The sequence below is a fragment of the Zophobas morio genome, unplaced genomic scaffold, assembly GCF_036711695.1.
Source record: "Zophobas morio isolate AGI-343-1 ecotype UQ-CSIRO unplaced genomic scaffold, CSIRO_AGI_Zmor_V1 ptg000002l, whole genome shotgun sequence".
Classification (NCBI taxonomy): Eukaryota; Metazoa; Arthropoda; class Insecta; order Coleoptera; family Tenebrionidae; genus Zophobas; species Zophobas morio.
Genome location: NW_026972107.1, coordinates 181,367 through 200,821, shown reverse-complemented (window position 1 = coordinate 200,821; position 19,455 = coordinate 181,367). Strand labels below are relative to the sequence as shown.

General features: G+C 37.2%; 1 protein-coding gene across 3 annotated transcripts in view; it reads left to right on the top strand.

The window, feature by feature from the left end:
- LOC135123038 (apoptosis-stimulating of p53 protein 2) overlaps positions 1-19,455 on the top strand; it is a 223,369-nt gene that overhangs the window by 123,773 nt on the left and 80,141 nt on the right. The window contains exon 1 of one of the 3 annotated variants that reach the window (XM_064047568.1): positions 8,745-9,036. The exons of the other annotated variants lie outside the window; for them this stretch is intronic. The gene's annotated coding sequence lies outside the window, so the exon portion shown is untranslated. Of the gene's footprint in view, positions 1-8,744; positions 9,037-19,455 lie in introns of those variants that run through there. 3 annotated transcript variants of the gene reach the window in all.

The window sequence follows — 19,455 nt, the reverse complement described above, 5'->3', positions numbered from 1 at the left end:
GATGCCGTCTGGCGGTTTTTTCCTCTCCGAGTTGATGATTTCGTCTCCCGCGGACGCGTGGGCTCCGGGAAGGTCCGACGATGGAGGGAAAAAAATTTATTCGGTAAACATCCTGAAACGAGCTCGCTTCTTCGTGGATGGATTTCGTTTCGTATCGTAACGATTTAGCCGGAGGCTCGGACCGTGTGAGAAAAGGAAGAACGAAGCCGCATTCCAACAGGTGTTTGTAGGTTAAGGAATTTGGCTTTAAGCCGACCTAGAAGGTAAAGACTGGCGCGAACGCGACCAGAAAGCGGCGGAGAGACGAGGGTCCGAGGGATGCTGAGGGTTTTTGCCGGGAGGGACGGGCTCGGAAGGAGCGGTTTTATCAGACTATGCACATGAACGACGTTTAAACTAGGAAAAATTCTGTTATTGTTTCAAGTCTGTATTTAAAATAACGTTATGTGTCGGAGTCTTCCGTGAAGCTGCGATAAAATCGCACTTAAAAGGATATTTCATGCACGTCTACAGGAAACTGATTGTCTAATAAATAATAGTTTAAAAAACTAAAAAAACACGCTTTTATTGCTAATCGAACTAAAAACTAGAAAATAATTTTTAATGACAGAGTTTAATATTACAGTAGTAGAAGATCAAACAATCAATCATAATAAATCACCTCAAATTAAAATTATAATAAAATTTAAGTTATTAACAGAATAATTCAATTCAGAGTAAAAAGCGTGGGGTGCTTGATATTTTAAATATTACAATCATTCTATTGGCAACTACCTATGAGAGGATAGTTATGAACCGCAGTAAAATGCACCCCACGCTTTTTACTCTGAATTGAATTATTCTGTTAATAACTTAAATTTTATTATAATTTTAATTTGAGGTGATTTATTATGATTGATTGTTTGATCTTCTACTACTGTAATATTAAACTCTGTCATTAAAAATTATTTTCTAGTTTTTAGTTCGATTAGCAATAAAAGCGTGTTTTTTTAGTTTTTTAAACTATTATTTATTTTTCATTTTTTAGTCTGCGACAAATTCATAAATTGGGGAATTAATTACTTATTTAGATTTTTCTAGAAAGAACCACTCAGTGGTCTCCGTAGGATCGAGGATCCTGGCGGTCCTAATAAGGATAATGGGAAACTGTTATCAAATTATTGCATTGTCATCGATCCTTGAGACGTGTGCAAAGTTTCAAGATGATCAGACTTTTAGAAACCGATGAAAATTAAGCTCAAAGATTCCGTTACATACATACAACCCAAGCTAATAAAAGCGTGATAATAAGAGTTTCAAGCAGTGTTTGTAGATCATACAGAAGCAACCGCTTTCTATAACACCGACTAATAAACAAATCGTAGGAACATTTGTCTTGTCATGTGATTGTTTGCTCGTAAGGGTGAAATACGGCTTCTGCAAAGGTGGAAATATTTCCAGAATGCTTGATGTAAATTAAACACTAACAATGGAACTTCGTTATGAAGTAAATGCTACAAATATTCAGTTCAAAAGAGAAATTGTTTCAAAACTGGTATTTACATTTTTCAGTCCTAATTTTGCGAAGAGTGTTATGTAGATGGAATAATTTCATATTAATTGTGAAATTTAATTTTAAGCGAATAATGTATTACGGGAAAAGATTTTGTTTGCGGATAGTGTGTAAAAGTTATAATGCTCTCCAAACAAATATACAACTTGGAAATTATGGAACATGTAACATTTCAGATTGTGTAAATTAACAACGATGTTTATGTTTGTAATGGATTTCTTTTGCCATTTTATCCAACTTAAGGTCACTGAAACAATATCTATTTTGTCGAAAACGTTATTAACGTTGCTACAACAACAAGGGATACAAGAACCCTTTCCACAGGACCTTCAACAAAATACCCAAAGGCACGTTTTGTAGACTCTGATCTCCAGAAGTTATTTTCGGGTTTTCTCGAAAATTCCCACGATTTTGTGACTTTTTTTGAAATTAAAAAAAAACGAATTTTAAAACCAAATACTATTTTAACAGCTATATTTTTCGACTCAACTCGTCAAGATCTTAGATTTTTTGTGGATTTTTCCGAAAGTTCAATTTTTCAAATGAAACTTTCGATTCTTTGTTCGATCACCTAGATAGACTTCGGTGTCCAAAAGTGATTTTCGGCTTCATTTCTTCGAAAATTACTTCGAAAAACTGAAAAATCTGACGAAATAGAACAATCGAAAAACTGAAAAAGCAAAATATTGTAAAATCGAAAAATCGAAAGAAAACTCAATGAATCGAAAAATTGGACAGAAGAAATAACAAATCGAATTGAAAAATTGGAAAATCCAAAAATTGTACACTCGAAAAATTATAGAATCGTCAAAATCGGAATTTTCAAGTTTGCATTGTTGGATTTTCAGTTATCCGATTTTCCGATTCCTATCATTTTCGCTTTTTAATTTTCCAATTTTTAATCTTGCGATTTGTGGATTTTTCGTTTCTTCGTTTTTTCAAGATCTTGATTTCCACCTTTCAAATCTTCCAAGATTTTCATTTTCCACTTTTCCGTTTTTTCATTTTTGATTTTTCAATTTTCCAATTTTGCAATGTTCAAAACTTTGAAAAATCGAAAAACTGAAAAGTTACAAAATTAAAAATCGAAAAACTAAAAAATCTGGAGAAATAGAACAATCGAAAAAACCAAAAATCGGAAAATTTAAAAATCGAAAAATTATAGAATCGTCAAAATCGTAATTTTTCAAGGTTGCAATTGTTGGATTTCCAGTTATCCGATTTTCCGATTTCTATAATTTTCAACATTTTGACTTTACAATACATTTTCGTTTTTTTTATTTCGCACTTTTTCGATTTTTAATCTTTCGATTTTTGAATTTTTGGTTTCTTCAATATTTCAAGATCTTGATTTCCAATTTTCAGATTTTTCAAGGTTTTTAATTTACATTTTTTCCTTTTTTCAGTTTACTATTTTACAATTTTTCTAATTTTTTATTCAAAAAACTGAAAAATCTAAAAATTAAAAAATCTGAAGAAATGGAAAAATCAAAAAAATTGTTAATTCGAAAAAGTGGAGAATCGAATAATTGAAATCGAAAAACGGAAGAAACGAGAAATTGAAAAATTGAAAAACTAAAAACTGAGAAACTTAACAATCGAAAAAAATCAATGAACCAAAAGATCGGAAAACTCAAAAATTGTATAACGGAAAAGTATAGAATCGTCAAAAATGGAAAGTAAAAAAGCTGTAAACATTCAAAGATCGACAAATTGAAAAATTGAATATCGAGAAACTGAAAAGTTAAAAATCGAAAAATTAAAAAATAAAAAAATTCTAAAATTGAAAAATTTTAAAGATTGTAAATATTATCACATATTTAATAGAAAAATTGCGATTTAAAAATTGTAGTAACGAGAAAAACTGAAACCCGAAAAACTGAAAAATCCAAAAATTGAAAAATTTAAATTTCACATTGAAAAACAGAAAAATTATAAAAACTGAACATAGAAAAAAGAAACATTTAAAAAAATAAAGAAAATAAAAAGCCGAAATGAAAGATTGCAATTCGAAAAATTAAAGACATGAAAAATTGAAAATCGAAATTTTGCAAAATTTAAAAATTGAGACATCCAAAAGTTGGAAAAGCGAAAAACTGAAAAGTTTTTTAGAATGGTCAAAATGAAAGATTTTGAATGACTTTTTTTGAAATTTTAAAAATTTGATTTTTGAAAGCGAATATTTGGTAAATCTAGCTCCAGGAATATTAACACTCTATATTTTTGAATTTTTTTGTGGATTTTAGGCGTGAAAAATTAAAAATTGAAAACTCGTGAAATTGTAATTCGAAAATTTGCAAAATCTAAAAACTAAAACATCCAAAGGTTAGAAAATCGAAAAACTCAAAAGTTTAAAAATGAAAATTCGAAGAGTGTCATATCATAAAATTGAAGAAACAAAAAAATTAAATCGAAAAATTGAAGAAACGAAAAATTGAAAAATTGTAACAATAAAGTAAACAAAAAAACAAAAGGAAAATTTTCAATCGAAAATTAGAAGAATTCAAAAATTGAAGAATCGAAAATTTGAAAAGTTGAATAAACGAACAAGTTTTAAAATTTAATAACTGAAAAATGGAAAAAATCTAAAATCGTAAAATTGAAAAAATTATGTATTTTAAAAATTATTATTATTATTATTGCATATTTAAAATTTAAACTATAAAAATTGCAATCAAAAACTGAAAAAACGAAAAATTATAAAATCAAAACATTGAGAAACCAAAAAATTGAAAAAATAAAGACAATAAAAACCGAAATGAAAAATTGAAAAATCGAAAATTTGCAAAATTTAAAGATTGGAACATCCAAAAGTTGGAAAACTGAAAAATTTAGAAATGAAAACTCGAAGTGTTGCATATTGTAAAATTTAAGAAACAAAAAAAAAATAAAAAAACTGAAAAATCGCAAATGGAAAAAATGAAGAAATGAGAAACAAAAAAATACAATTGAAAAAATAAAAAATTGTGAAATCAAAAAAGTGGAAAATCGAAGAACCGAAGAACCGAAAAATTGAAATATTGAAAAACTAAAAATTGAGAAACTTAACAATCGAAAAAAATCAATGAACCGAAAAATTGGAAAGAAGAAATAACAATCGAATCGAAAAACTGGAAAATTCAAAAATTGTACACTCGAAAAATTATAGAAAATTTGCGATTTTGACTTTTCTATAATTTTTCGAGTTTGCATTGTTGGATTTTCAGTTATCCGATTTTCCGATTGCTATCATTTTCAACATTTTGATTTCACAATACATTTTCGCTTTTTTGAGTTCACACTTTTTCGGTTTTTAAGTTTTCTAATTTTTAATCTTTCGACTTTTGAATTTTTCGTTTCTTCAATTTTTCAAGATCTTGAGTTCCAATTTTCAGATCTTTCAAGGTTTTCATTTTCCACTTTTTCGTTTTTTCATTTTTGATTTTTCAATTTTACAATTTTTCAGTTAAAACGTTGAAAAATTGAAAAACTGTAACGTTGAAAAATTAAAAATCTAAAAACTAAAAATCCGAAGAAATGGAAAAATCGAAAAATTGAAAAATCAAAAAGTTGAAAATTGCAAATTCGAACAAACGAAAAGTTGAAACATTGAAAAACCAAAAATTGGAAGATTTAAAAATCGAAAGGAAACCCAGTGAATCGAAAAACTGGACAGAAGAAAAAACAAATCCAATCGATAAATTAAAAAATCCAAAAATTGTACAATCGAAAAATTATGGAATCCTCAAAATCGTAATTTTTCAAGTTTGCAATTGTTGGATTTCCAGTCATCCGATTTTCCGATGTCTATAATTTTGAATCGAAATCGAATCGAATCGAAAATTTGGAAAACCCAAAAATTTTACGATGGGAAAATTATACATAGAACCGTCAAAAATGTAAATTAAAAATTCTGTAAACATTCAAAAATTGAAAAATTTAATACATATTATGAAGAAAAGTTTTAAAATCCAATAATTGAAAAATTGAAAAATTCTAAATTTAAAATATTTCACATTAAAAAAAATAAAGAAAATTGCAAATCAAAAAATTGAAGACATGAAAAATTAATAAATCGACCAACTAAAAAAATAAAAATTGAAAACTCGAGAAACTGCAAATCGAAAATTTGCAATATCCAAAAGTTGGAAAACCGAAAAACTGAAAAGGTTTCCAGAATGGTCAAAATGAAAGAAATTTTTTGAAATTTTAAAAATTCGATTTTTGAAACCGAATATTTGGTAAATATATCTCCAGCACACTATCAAAACGCTATATTTTTGGATTCAGCCCGTCGAGATTTATATTTCATGTTTTTGGTGGATTTTAGGCTTCTTTTCCGAAAGCTCAATTTTCCGTATTCCCCTTATGAAATTTTCGACCCTTTTTCGACCACCTTAAAATTTACCTAAACAATTTTTTTTTATAGACTGCGCTGTCTAAAAGTCAATTTCGGCTTCATTTTTCCGAAAATTTCTAGCATTTTTCCAGAATCGTCAAAATGAGATGGCAATTTTTGGAAATTTTGAAAAATTTGAAAATTCGGCTTTTGAATCCGCATATTTTGTTAACCTTGCTGCAGGACTATCAACACGTATTTTTCAATTCAGCTCGTTGAGATCTACATCTCAGAATTTTTTGTAAGTTTTTAGGCAACTTGTCGGATAATTTTTCAATACACTTTTCGACCCCTTTTCGACCAGCATCGAAATTTATCTAAACGAATTTTTTCGTAGACTTCGACCTCCAGAAGTCATTTTCGGCCAAATTACGTGGAAAATTTCTACCATTTCTCTTGAATCTATTTTTCAACGTGAAATTTTCGATCCTTTTTTGACCACCCAAAGGAATCGCCAAAATGAAGTGTAAAATTTTGTTTCTTTGCGTAAAAACACCTCCACTCTACAAATTAACATAAAAATTCGGTAAAAAAGTGTAAAATTCCAAGCCCAATTTTCCGGAACTTTCGTGGGTCCTTGTTTTTCAAGTCAACGTTCGAGTTTTACACGGTCGAGCGGTTTGTAACCTTGTGAATGTGATTAAGACACAGGCGTTATTGTTATTACATAAGCCGAAGGATGAATAGGTCGTAAGTTGAGTCAAATTAATTGAGGGAATAACGAATTCGTTAAACAGTCTTATACAATGCAAATCAGAAGCCTTAAAAATTGAGACGCATTAAAATTCAACAGTATTAAAGTAATTAAAGAGATAAGAACGCGCTGTCGAGATTCTTAATAGAATTTTCTCAAAACAAACAGACTTTGGTTTATAAATCCTGGTATTCACGAACGTCACGCCGGATATTGGAGGAATATAGAGAAACGCAGGACTTTGCAGGGATTGCGATGTAACTATTTAATGTCGTTTGTTTTGTGTCATTCGCTCACTGAGAATATTAAAAAAAAATCAAATCAGTTACCGGAAAGTGTGTCGATTTTTTTCTAGAACGCATTAATCCTGAAATTGTCTACGAAAACAAAAGCTTTTTGTTTCTATTCACCGATGGCGAACCATTCTTGACCAGCGAATTCCTTTCTACCACCCATCCACAACCGACAGCCCATCCTTTGTTGTGACCCCCGGCACACTCCTCCCTTTGCCTCCCCCTTCCTCCATGTCATTTCAAGTGCGTGCCGCAACATGCAAATTTCATCGAATGAATTATTTTCTGAATTAAATCCCACGCACACCTCTCCTCATTGTATCCTTTAGCGCTTCATCCTGAAAAATCTCCTCAGACAACCTTGCAATTTCTCGGTATCCCCAATAGCGCTCTCGGCACCAAAGACACACGACGTTTTAACGAGCCCGTTGATTGAATTGCTTCATCTTCCCTCTTTCTCACGCCACACTCCGATCACACAACCGAAAATTGACTAATTCGCTGCAATAGAAATTTCATTTGGGAGGTAATTGGGACGTGACGAAAAATCCAAAGGCAATAATTTCGCGAGCGCCCAGGTTTTGCCTTAAATTAAGTCGACGGGGTGTTAATTAAGGGGCGATTGGGATAAGATTGCTTGGGCCAATATTGGACCGGCGAGGAAACAATCGCGCCATCAGGGAACAATCAAGTCATTTCAATTTGTAATGATGGCCATTGTGAGGGACTCCACCCTAATTTTTGTAAATGGGATGCGGTTTTGGCGCGGCAACAAGGTGGGGCGGATTTTTTCGGATGACAGACTAGTTTTACAGTTGCACGTCCAAAACGCAACATTTTTTTGACGAGTTTGCTGTTCACTGCGCCAACAAATTTGGCGGGAAATACAAAAATATAATTCACCAGAACGCTTCCATTTAAGAGCTAACGAGCGCCCCGGGTTAAGTAGTTTTATCTAAGTTTTATGGCAGCTTTATGGAGGTTTTACATAAAACTACTGTTTTATGTGGATCATCACTTTAATCTGATTTTTATTTTATAACCCGTCATAAAATTTGTCTTTAAAGCAAACTTTGAAATTTATAACAGTTCAACTTCTAATGAATAATTCCACAACAGTGTCGTCCATCCGAAAACCTCGGACGTGCAATCACGACGAAAAAAGTATTTTTATAAAATAATTGCCTTCGGCGCTGTTACTCAATCTGTAAACACGACATAAAAGTCCTTTGACAAAGTAAACTCTCCTTTCACCGTCAGACGCAATTATAAATAAACAAAAATTTTAATTGGTTTGCGAGAGAGGGGCGCAGGAATTTCGTCGTTTCAGGAGAAATCCTCCAAGTCCAAAACTCCACTCCATTCACAACTAATTGGCCATTTAGCAGCCTGTTAACCATTATATAAATGCAAATCGAAGTCTCCAAACAAACACACCTGAATGAAGCAGGTCAGCCACCTTTTTCGTCCCATCATTCATCCATCATGGGCCGAAACCCAGGTATGCGCGGCACGCTGGAGTCCTCCTTAAAAAATCGTGGGTGTTGGCGAAGTTGCGTCACTCAAATCGCACATGTGATTCGGAGTCCCACGGTACCGCACGTTACGAACCCAAACGACAATTTTCCAAAATTTGGTACTCTTGGATTGTGTCGAAGTCCGGCAGCCCGGTGCCCGTAACGTCGTCCCGGTACTCTCCATCCCGCGATTTGTGCCGTCGTTCCTCGACAGGTGCACAAGCGCTCGTTAAAGCCAGAACGCGATCCGGCGCTCAGGTAAACTTCCCCCACTCCGCTCTTCTCGCAGGTTGATGTCGTTGCCGTAGCACCAGTTTGAAGCAAAGTACGACCGGTAGGTACCACCGCGTCAGCTCGGAATCCAACGGTTTTTCAACGTTCTCTCTAAATCTAACGCGAAATGTGCACGACATATGTGTTGTAGTGTGCGCGAAACGGTGCTGTGAATGAAAATTGTGTGTTTTCTTTGGGAAATTGAGTGATTTGGGTAGTACCGAGTGGCCCGGCCGGATTACCAATGCAAAACCTGAGCACGACTTACGTCGCCACGACCGCTCTTTAGCTCCATTGGAATTCTTACCCCGTCTGGGGTAATTTCCCGGGTAAGTACCACGCGAGACGGCCGCACTCTATGGTACTCCGGTCGTACCGACCCATTCCCAGGACAATGCGCCTTACGTAAGCGACTGTGGCTATTTCGTGACTCCGCTTCGTATAAATTAGTACCGAGGACACGTCTTAAAAGGAATACCGGAAAAGTCCATGTGTCAGTTTTGAAGTTCACGCGGCCGTGGCGTAATTATGCAATAAAATGGCACATTCTACGAGTGTCATTTTCGTCGGATGAACGGTTATACAAATTGCCCAACGGTTAGACGTCAATACTGAACAACTGTTCATCAAACAGGAGATGTTTACACCTGAAAAATTATGCGGCCATAAAAAGAGACTGGACGCTGCAAAAAATAAACAAAATTCCTCATTAAACATGCGGGTTTATAAACTCTCCGTGGGCTTTTTTTCGAGTGGATTCTTCGTGGCCAGAAAATCTGTCAATAATGGAAGGTCAGCTGAACTTTTCAAGGCTCCACCGAGGTTCTTTCCCGAAGGGAACGCGCTTGTTTTGGTTCGTTCCAAAGGAAAACTTTCACGACGCGCGTTTTGAGCAGAAACGTGTTTTTCCACGGTTTTTCTAATCACACCACAATAAATATTGCCTGGAAATCAACATTTCATGAATAAATTTATTGGGTTATAGACCTTGTGTGTTTTTTCTAAATGTCAGTAGTCTGCTGATACGATCGCGCTTACGACAGCTGTCAAAAGTGGATTTGTAGGTTAGGTATGTTTGTCATAAATGTCAATTTGTGGTTATTTTTCTCCACACCTTCGTTTTGCCTTTTGTCAGTTTAGTTCAAAAAATACAACTAGGTTTTGTGTACGAATCTCATGATCTTTTTGTCGCTGCAAAGTGGAGCAGTCCAACTGTTACTTTATTCGGTAACAATTACAACATTAATTATATAAATAATTTCACTGCGATCTATTCAATTTAATTCCTCTATAAATACGCTGTTCCGTTAAACCAATGTGTACCAAAAAAACGAGGCTATAGTGTGATGTCGGTTGGGTTAAGCAGCCTTGGGCCGGACCGGCCTTGAAACCATATCGAAACGAAAAACTAGCCTATTTTGTCGCGCTGTTTTCAAATTAAATGCTTTTCATTATTTTAGAACAAATAATTATTTAATGTTACCGAAAATGTTACTCATTATCATATAAATAACTTGTCATCTACAATAAACTGGAAAATGGTATTTAAAGCTCCCTGAGCTTAATGTTTATGTGTCACAGTTATAACTTCGAAATTAATAACGTCGTAATTAGCGTGTATAAAGAACATTTACCCTCAAAGGACGATGTAGTTTTAGTAGATGATGTGGTTTTCTACCACATTTTACCTATTTGTTACTTAGTTTACTGCGACGAAATGTTGAGTTAAACGATTAAAATGAAGCGAACTCAGTCGACGTCCACCATAAATAAATAGAAACTTTATTCTGACCCAAATACGTCCGAATTTTTCTTGTTTAATTAAATACATATGGCAATCCTATTCGTTGCGTCTGACGCATATTCGCATAAAATTAAACGTCCTTTTGCGAAATTATTAATTCCACATTCTGTTTGGCAATTTTTCGAGTGCGGCATGCATTCGTCGAACGGAAATAGAAACGAATTTTTATCCGCGCTCCGTAAGGAGAAATCCAGGCCAAGAACCACAATGTCAAAGGTCGACGAAACAAGATAAAACACCTACCTCATATCTGCAATATTTGTTTGGTGAATTTATCGGCGATGTATTATGATAGAATTCTTATGAAATCAATTCCAATAAGGCAACGCATAAATTTTTAAACAAAGGCCAGAGAATCGCGATACAACACCATAAACATGTCGGAGAGAATGTTGTACACGTCCTGTTCTAAGCAATTATCAATAAAAGATGTTTTGCTTTTTCATTAAATCGACGCAACGGAAACACAAAGTAGCTAATAAGTTTAATCAAAAAAAGGAACGCCGATGTTTGCACGGTTCGAAACGTCGGACTTTTTGCATAATTTGTCGGCTAAAACGAAGCGCGATCTAAATTCTGCAACCGACTAGGGCAATTAGTCCGAAGCCGATCACTTGAATTATTCAATATTCTTACCAAGTCTTTGATCGTTCCATGTACGGATCTTAAAAGATTAACTTGGAAATTCATTTCAGTCTCTTTTATCTCCCGAAACAATATAAAACGCGATTTATTTGTACAAATCTTTGTTCATTCACTAAAGTTTATGTTCTTTTTCTTCTTTTATCTCCTTAAACATTTTATTGCCCCAAATACGCCTTTATTTTCTCGCCTAACGCTATAACGTTATTTCCATGATGCTGACACTTTATTTTATTTGAATTCAGATTACGCGAAATGAGTAGCGCGAACTTTAATATATTTTTGTAAAAAACAGGAGTGATTTGAGTACGACGTTTCAATAGTGGAGTTGTCAATCTCAGTTCTGAGTCGAAAAGTCGCTACTGACTGTGCCGTGCTCGTTTGTTGACAGGCGACACTTCCGGCCGCTCTTTCGGCTTTCTTGCGTCAATTTTCCCATGGAGATCTGAGCAAACAGCGACCCACAGAAGTGTTAATATAAAGCAAATAAACCGAAAAACTCCTATATCTCGCCTATTTGCTTTGAGATTATTGGATATGGGTGGGATAACGCCACGGGCACGAAATTACCAGTAGACTTAAATTATAGAGCAACAAAGCTCCTAATGTGTAAAAACAAGAAGCCGAACCAGTTCGCTTTTTCAAATATGGATTACGCAGCAAGGAAGTGGAATGACGAACTGTGCCATCGTCGTAGGAGTGCAGTGCGTGTGAAAGCACCATGATGGAAATTATGTATACCATTGTTTACGACCGCTAGAACGGTTTTTAGAACACGATAATAATTGCAAAGGAACTTTCTATTCCAGGTTCGAACTCCTACTGCCATCGGAGCGCGAGCAAATTAGAAACTGTCACAAGGCACAATGGGAGCACCTAGACGCAGCGAAATATGGCGTCTTAAATGACAGAAACGATCGAGGGTTGGAGCGACTTTACACTGTCGGAAGTGCGCTGACCCACTTGTCTATCAAACCCGCAAGCCGTTATTCGCTGAATAGTGGAGAAACGAGCCGGAGATCAAATTTTTTGCCGGCAAATCCTGTTTTGTTTACGGTTCGACGTGGCAGGTGGTCGAATTTTAGCGAGGAGAAACATGACAAATACGACCAGAAATTGTGCGGATCATCATACGACAGTTTCAAGAACCAACACCAAAATCTTGACAAAACCTGTGGAAAAGTAAAAAATTCTCTGTAGGAAACTCCGCTTTATTACAACGTGGGGATTCAACCTTCCCGACAACAAAATCCACTTTCCGATAACTGCATAATTTTTCCACAATCACAACCCCCGAGTCCCTCGCCACGTCTGCCTTTTTGCCCGTCCACCAAATGAGAAATTCCTCAAATTCTCCCATCCTGCAATTAACGGACACCCGATTATACTGTAATCAACCCCTAACTCCCGTCCGACACTTCCAATTTAACCCGGACGCCTTCCAGCGGGAAAACAGCGATCGAACGAAAAAAAACTTTGTCTTTGTTAAAACACGTCGCTTTCCCAACCTCCATTGTGAATATCGCTTTATTATTCACACACCTAACAATAAGAAAAATTCCGGCCGAACCTTTCCGTATTGTACCTGGCTCGAATCGTTTGTTCTGCTTGCTTTTCGCAGACGTTAAAAAATCACAATACTCGTCGGATCGATAACAAATAAGATAAGGGGATGCCGTGCAAACACAATTTGTTGCCACCGGAACGATACGTTTATTTACATGAACGTTTCGGCGTGGATTGGTCCAATTTTCCTAGGAGGATCGGTAAATTTAATTTTACGGGGTCGGGAAATTCGCGCCTATCGGCATGCGGAACTAGGGCGGCGAAAAACTACTTTGGAAACTTATTTCTTTGTGTGGAGGTTTGGAAATAAAATGTGGATGATTTGTTGGAGCATTGTCACGATATTTCTGTAATTACGGGCTTGTTTGATACAGCCTGCGATCAAAGTACTGGGGACTGGATTCTTCAAAGGGGGTCTAAAGGGAGTGTTGCTTTATAATGGGAATAATACGTATCCGTGGAGGAAAATTACACAAATTGATTTTAACGACCTGGGTACACAAAAAGGCTGCGATTTTTATGCGTACCTACATCATAAACATGACAGGATGTTGATTGGAATGTCGCATCACCTGGCGCATTTTTCCATCCACAAGGATACTCGCTCCTCGCCGCCGTACTTACCCATGCTAATCACTATTGAAATAATGACATTTACTTCACTTTTTGCACCACGCGCCGCCACCGCCGTCTGCATTCACTCCGAATACATAACATTATGTAAATTCACGTCTGCACTATAATCAAGAAAATTATTCCAACAATTCAGCTTATGCAACGACTAATTGCAGCGTTGATTTTTTCGTCTTTGGTGCGTACATTTTCTTTATTCTCCATCTGCAGGCCCTAATTATTCTCTCGTTCGTCTTTGTTTTCGCCACACCGAACTTAAGACCTCTCGACTGCCGTAAAGTGGAAGATTTTTTCCGATTTCGCCCGGTGGACTTGGCAAAGTTAGCGCCGCAAAAGGAGCTGGCTTTAAATTAAAAGACCTACCCAGTTGGAGGATTTATTATTCACGACACAATACTATTAATGTTTCTGACCCACTTGGAGATTTAAATTCCTACGTCGAGATCGGATAAAGATGCAATACATTGTTCTTTTTATAAGCCGGCCATCCTTCAGTGACCCCCTTCTCTCTCTTCGGCTTTTAGAAAGTTAATGATATCTCATTCAGTTTCACTTTTTCGGGGTTCCGGTGCGTGGCGAAACCGAAAACTAGAAGCATAGTTGAGTTTCATGAACGATTGTGATATTTCGCCAACCGTCACGATCCTCACCCCCAACTAACCCCGACCTCGCCGCCCCGTTTCCTAAATTTAATTAATCGACCGTGCTACCATCACAGACGATAAAAACCGCCGTTTCCCACCCCCACAACATAATCCTGTGTGTTTTGCCAAACAGCACGCAGGATTATTCCTCGCAACACTCTCATATGCACGAAAACGGGTCAGGTGTGTTTTCATAATAAACTAAACCATTCGCGCCTGAATTTCCCAACATGGTACAAAACAAACCGAATCACTAACATCCCGGATCGATAGCTGAAAAAGTAAAGCTGAACCTCACCTGATGCCGAAAGAATTTCCCAGAGGACCTGTTCCGGGGCCGGGCGATAAACAATTATTAAAATTTCACTCGGGCCCGTGTTTTACGTCCTGTTAGGAAATGGTCGGGATGGATTACGGTGCATAATGGCGTAACACAGACGGGAGTTTCCCGGGGCGTTTTTCGCACGTTTGATGCGAATGGATGTAAACAGGAAACGCTGGGTGCATCGGCGGTTTACAGTGTCTGCAGGATATCCGGCCAACAGATTGTTTTATCCGCTATTTCACCTGTTTTATGAATGAGATACTGCCGGGGAGGTTTCATTCAAGAGTTTTCCGCCCGACGTGATCAATGGAGGGTGTGGAGGGAGGCTGGTTCGAAAGTGGGCAGGAAACAGGTGGATCGAATTTGTTACACAAGGGGAAAACGAACGACATAAAGCGTACCAATGTGCTAATCTGTTTCACCATAACTATCGGCGGCCAATAAGTCAAGTGAAAATTGTTTTTGTATTTCCACCTACACACCGTTTACCGAACAGAAATTGCCGGGCGGGTGCCCTGACCACTACACTACAAAGCGGCTCATCTTTCTTCGCTTACTACGTGATCGCTCCATCTGTTCGGTAAACGGACGATATTACGTAGACCTGCAACAAGGTTTCCTCAAGAATGATCTAGCGTATACAAAATCGCGGCAGTTCAGCGTCATTTGAAAAAATTGCGCCACGTTTCCCGGGACCGAGCCTCACTTGCGAAAAACATAAAAATGAAATCTGTGCACGCTTGTCAGACAAACGCAAACTACTTTACATCCACCCATTCTCCGGCGGCTCGAAAATCCGGAAATCTAATCCGTGACATACGATTTCTTAACACCTCTAGTATTTTTCCACCCACGTTGAAAACGCATATTAAATCAGCGCTCGCCGACGAATTTCGATTCCTCGCCACCTACGTGCCGCGAACTCGAAAACTTGAACAAATACGATATAACAATAAATTGTTTGGATTCCAATTTTACAAATGCAGTCGGGCATATGCAGGACGTGCCGGGATTTACGAGGGTAATAATTGACCAAATATTTGACGTGTTGGTTTAATCCCGCCGTTTTTGTTTTAGCGGGACGATTACATCTGTATCCAGCGGATTCGCTCTCACAGATATTAAATGAGGCGGCCGTGTATCAATATTTCGGGTGCGGCGGTACGGGATAATTCGTTATTTTGGTACAATGAAAAGGGTTTATGCGAAGCTATTTAGCTTATTTATGAGAATTTCTGCACGAAGCGAGCGAAGCGCATGACGTGTCAATCACTTTATTTATTTAAGTAGCGACTGTTTGGATTGTGATTTTTCAAGCACGTTGATTATCGGAGTGAACGTTGCTATCGTGAGAAGGAAACGTAATACTTGTTTGCTCGTTATGCTACTAAAACATGATCGTTGTGTCTCTGTCGCACTCGTGCGTTTTATAAAAAGCCAGAGAGTGCTCAGATATAGGAGTACAATAAGTGAGTTACGGTTAAGTGCTGCGTTTTTCATGGCTTTCTGTTCGAGCTTTGTGGAAAACGCGACGCGGTACACCTCGATTTATTACGAAGCTATTTTTTAAAGCATAATAAACTCGGGCTCGAGTTCCCAGCATCTGGTATCCTATTAGGACTTAATATAATCGTGCGTGTAGAATGAACGGTGGTTGTAACTGGAAGTGTATTAAACAACCCTCGCTGTAAAAGGATAATGGTGTTAAAATAGCACAATCTCACCTAGAACGACTCAGGAGCTCATTTTATTACCGACGTTTCGGTCGCCTAATAAATAACAAACAATTTTCGCACTTAATGAGAAAACTTGTACAAAAATCGTTTAATTAACGCGTCTTCGGAAACTTCGGCATTTTTATCGTTCGCGATTCATAAATACACGGAATACATTCGGGCCTTAGTCAGTATCCTTTTAATTAAAACACAAATTACTTACAGATGAGAGAACTGCAGTAATGGCTTTGTACAACAATTAATAGCGACGAGAAGAATGCTCCGTGTTCAACAATTCCATCCAAGGATAATACAGACGAATGTGTGTTATTTCCTTGTCTTTTTAACATATCCATTAAACACGACCATTTTAATTTCCTTTTGCATTCCTCTTGCTTGTTACAAAGAGTTCCAGTAATGGGATCGGACATGCGACAACAGATGTTGTCAATACCGTTAGTGCTGATTTCCCTGTTTGCACGCACGGACTTATTGGGTTTAGACAATCGGGAAAAAACGGAAAGGGGCGCCACGAGCATAACGGGGCGGAAATGTGTTGATTTAAAAAATTTCGGGGATAAACGAAAAAACGCAGAGGAAGGGACAACCGCCGCCACAGCCTGCCGACAATATTAACGTCCCTTTTCAACTTAGCAACTTTGTCCTTAGAAATCATTTAATAACATCTATAACGATACGCAGGTGCCAATGCCTCCAGGAGTCTTTGTGTATATCACTCACAATTTCCGTGAAAGGAGTCCTGCGCTGCTCCAGTTTCATCCGACCCTAGTCGGGGAACCTTCTAGAACTGAAAAATTCCGAAAACGGGGTATTGTATGCATTAATTAAAGCGAGCAATTACCCAGCGAAAAAGAAACCCCGCAAGAGTAACTAGCGCAAACAGCTCGTCCGACCGTGAGTAAATGTAAATTCCCCGTCCATGAAATATGAAAAGCAATATTCCTCCGTAATTTGAGCACATTATTATGTCGTATACAACTCGCTACACCCGTTCGGTCTGTTTTTGCTTATTAAGAACCAGCGGCTATTACTTATCATAAGCTTAAGCGTTCTAGCGTAATTCACCAATTTATCATCTTCTAAGACGGGTGGTCTTCACCGCCTCTCCGATGCAGATTCAAATTAAAAAATTCTGCGAAGCCATTTACGACGAACTTTCCTGGCCTTCGAGGTAACGTCGCTCACTGTTTGCGGAATTGGACATCCCCTTTCCGCTTTGGCAGCAAAAACGGCAGTAAAAATTCCTGCAAAGCTCGGTGCACCTGCTGTCATAAAACGCAACACAACTATGCAAGCGGGCTTTTTCATCGAGTCCTGCGAGGAAATGAAGACGTTTGGAGCGTAGACCGCAAGTCCATAAACGGTGTCGTAAAATCAGCGACGACACTGCGAACGCTAATTGAAAATGGCAGTCGGAGACGGTTAAAACGTCTGTCATTTTCTTCTATAATGACTATAATTTAGATCATGCGTTGCGAGACCACAAACCGCGTCTTCCGAGTAAAGCGTTCCCTTGGATGTGGACGATGTTGTTGCGGAATGTCGAGGAATGCCTTCGGCGGCTGGCGTGGGAGGAGACGGAGGAATCTTCGCGGAGACGACGGCAGAGGCGGCGACCCGGGGGGGACAGAGGTGTTTGTCGTGATGCGAATGGTGATGGTTGAGATTCGGAGATTAAAGGCATGAATGGGGATTGGATGAGTAGGCAGATTGGCCGTTAGGTAATAATGTGGATGGAGAGAAGAAAAGAGGAAGCGGTGGGCGCTACTTGTTGTCATTTGTGTTTTGATCGGGACGCGATACGACAATTTGACGATTACTTTTGTTATTTGGCAGTTGTGATTAACGGAGAAATCGTCCGTCGAGTTGAAAAACGGGCTAACGCCGCCACTGGCCGGGGTTATAATGGCCATTTTGTGATCACGTGCGGGTAACAACGAAAGTGATTAGTTTCGTTTGGCGTCGACGTTCCAGGGAAAGTGGTCGTGATCGTAGTTTCAAACAGACGGGCATTAACTATATCCGGCTGAATAATGAGGAGGAGGTGAACGCGGACGTTGACAAAGGACCGGAATGGATGAAAATCGAGACCAGGAACTTCCTTTAAGATATTACACATATTTTTCCTCAGACGTTTCCCTAACCTTGCACTTAATTCCGGAAACCTTTACGTTTTTATCGAGCTTTCCCGACGACTCGAGCAGCGTTTGCCGATCTCGATCGGTCAACAATCACCGGAAAAGCTTATGCAAATACCGGTGCAGTGTTATCCAAGATAATGCAAATATTTGAACGCGATTTTTTGACGTGTCGGCTAGACAATGTGAAGGGTAAACATCGGCAGCTAGGTTAATTTTACGTAAAACAAAAACACGCAAGAGAAATATTGTCATGCCGTTGCTACTCGTTGTACAATCGCACGCAAATGTTTTGAGCCTATGGGCGGATCATTTTTGCCGGTCGTCACCGAAGGAGGATAATTTATTACTTCAGACTTCTTTTCGGTGACAAATTTAATCTTTGCATACTTCAGCGTAGTTAGTGAACCCGTTGTGACCACTGAAATATACAAAGAGTAAATTTTGAAATGGAACGAAAGTCGAAGAATACTTTCAAAGCCACGATCAAAATGTATTTGCTTATCTTCGCCAAAAAATGCATGACGTCATCGTAAAATTTGATATGTTGAGTCTATACCTGTGATTTATCATTGCAGTAATATTTTTTAGATTTACTTATACAGCCTGTCTCAAAAAAAGGTCACTTCGATTTTCGATTTTTCGTTTTTTCGACCAACACTTTCATCGAATTAGATTTTTCAGTTTCCATTTTTCTATCAATTTTTCGATTTTATTACTTTCTAATTTTCTGATTTTTCAAATTTGCGGTATTTTGATTTTTCGAGTTTTCAGTTTTTTCGTTTTTCGATTTTTTAATTTTTCGTTTTTTGTATTTTTCGATGTTTCGATTTTTTAATTTGCCATTCTTTCAATTTTCGATTTTTCGTCTTTCCATTTTTAGATTTTTTGATTTTTCTGTTCGTCAGTTTTTAGACTTTGCAATTTTTTTGCATTTTTCAATTATATTTTACTTTCCGATTTTTTTGATTTTTGAATTCTAGATTTTACGTTTTTAATTCTTCGATTTCCGATTTTTTAATTTTCCGGTTTTTTAATTATTCTATTCTCGATTTTTCGATTTTCCATTAATCATAAAATTTTTCGATTTTTCGGTTGTTTTATTTTTCGAACTTCGATTTTTCAACTTTCGATTATTCGATTTTCCATTTTCTGATTTCACGATTTTTCGATTTGCGATTTTTCGATTTTCGTTTTTCCGCTTTTGTCGTTTTTCGATTTTTCTGTTTGTTTAAGTTTTTATGATTCTGCAATTTGCAG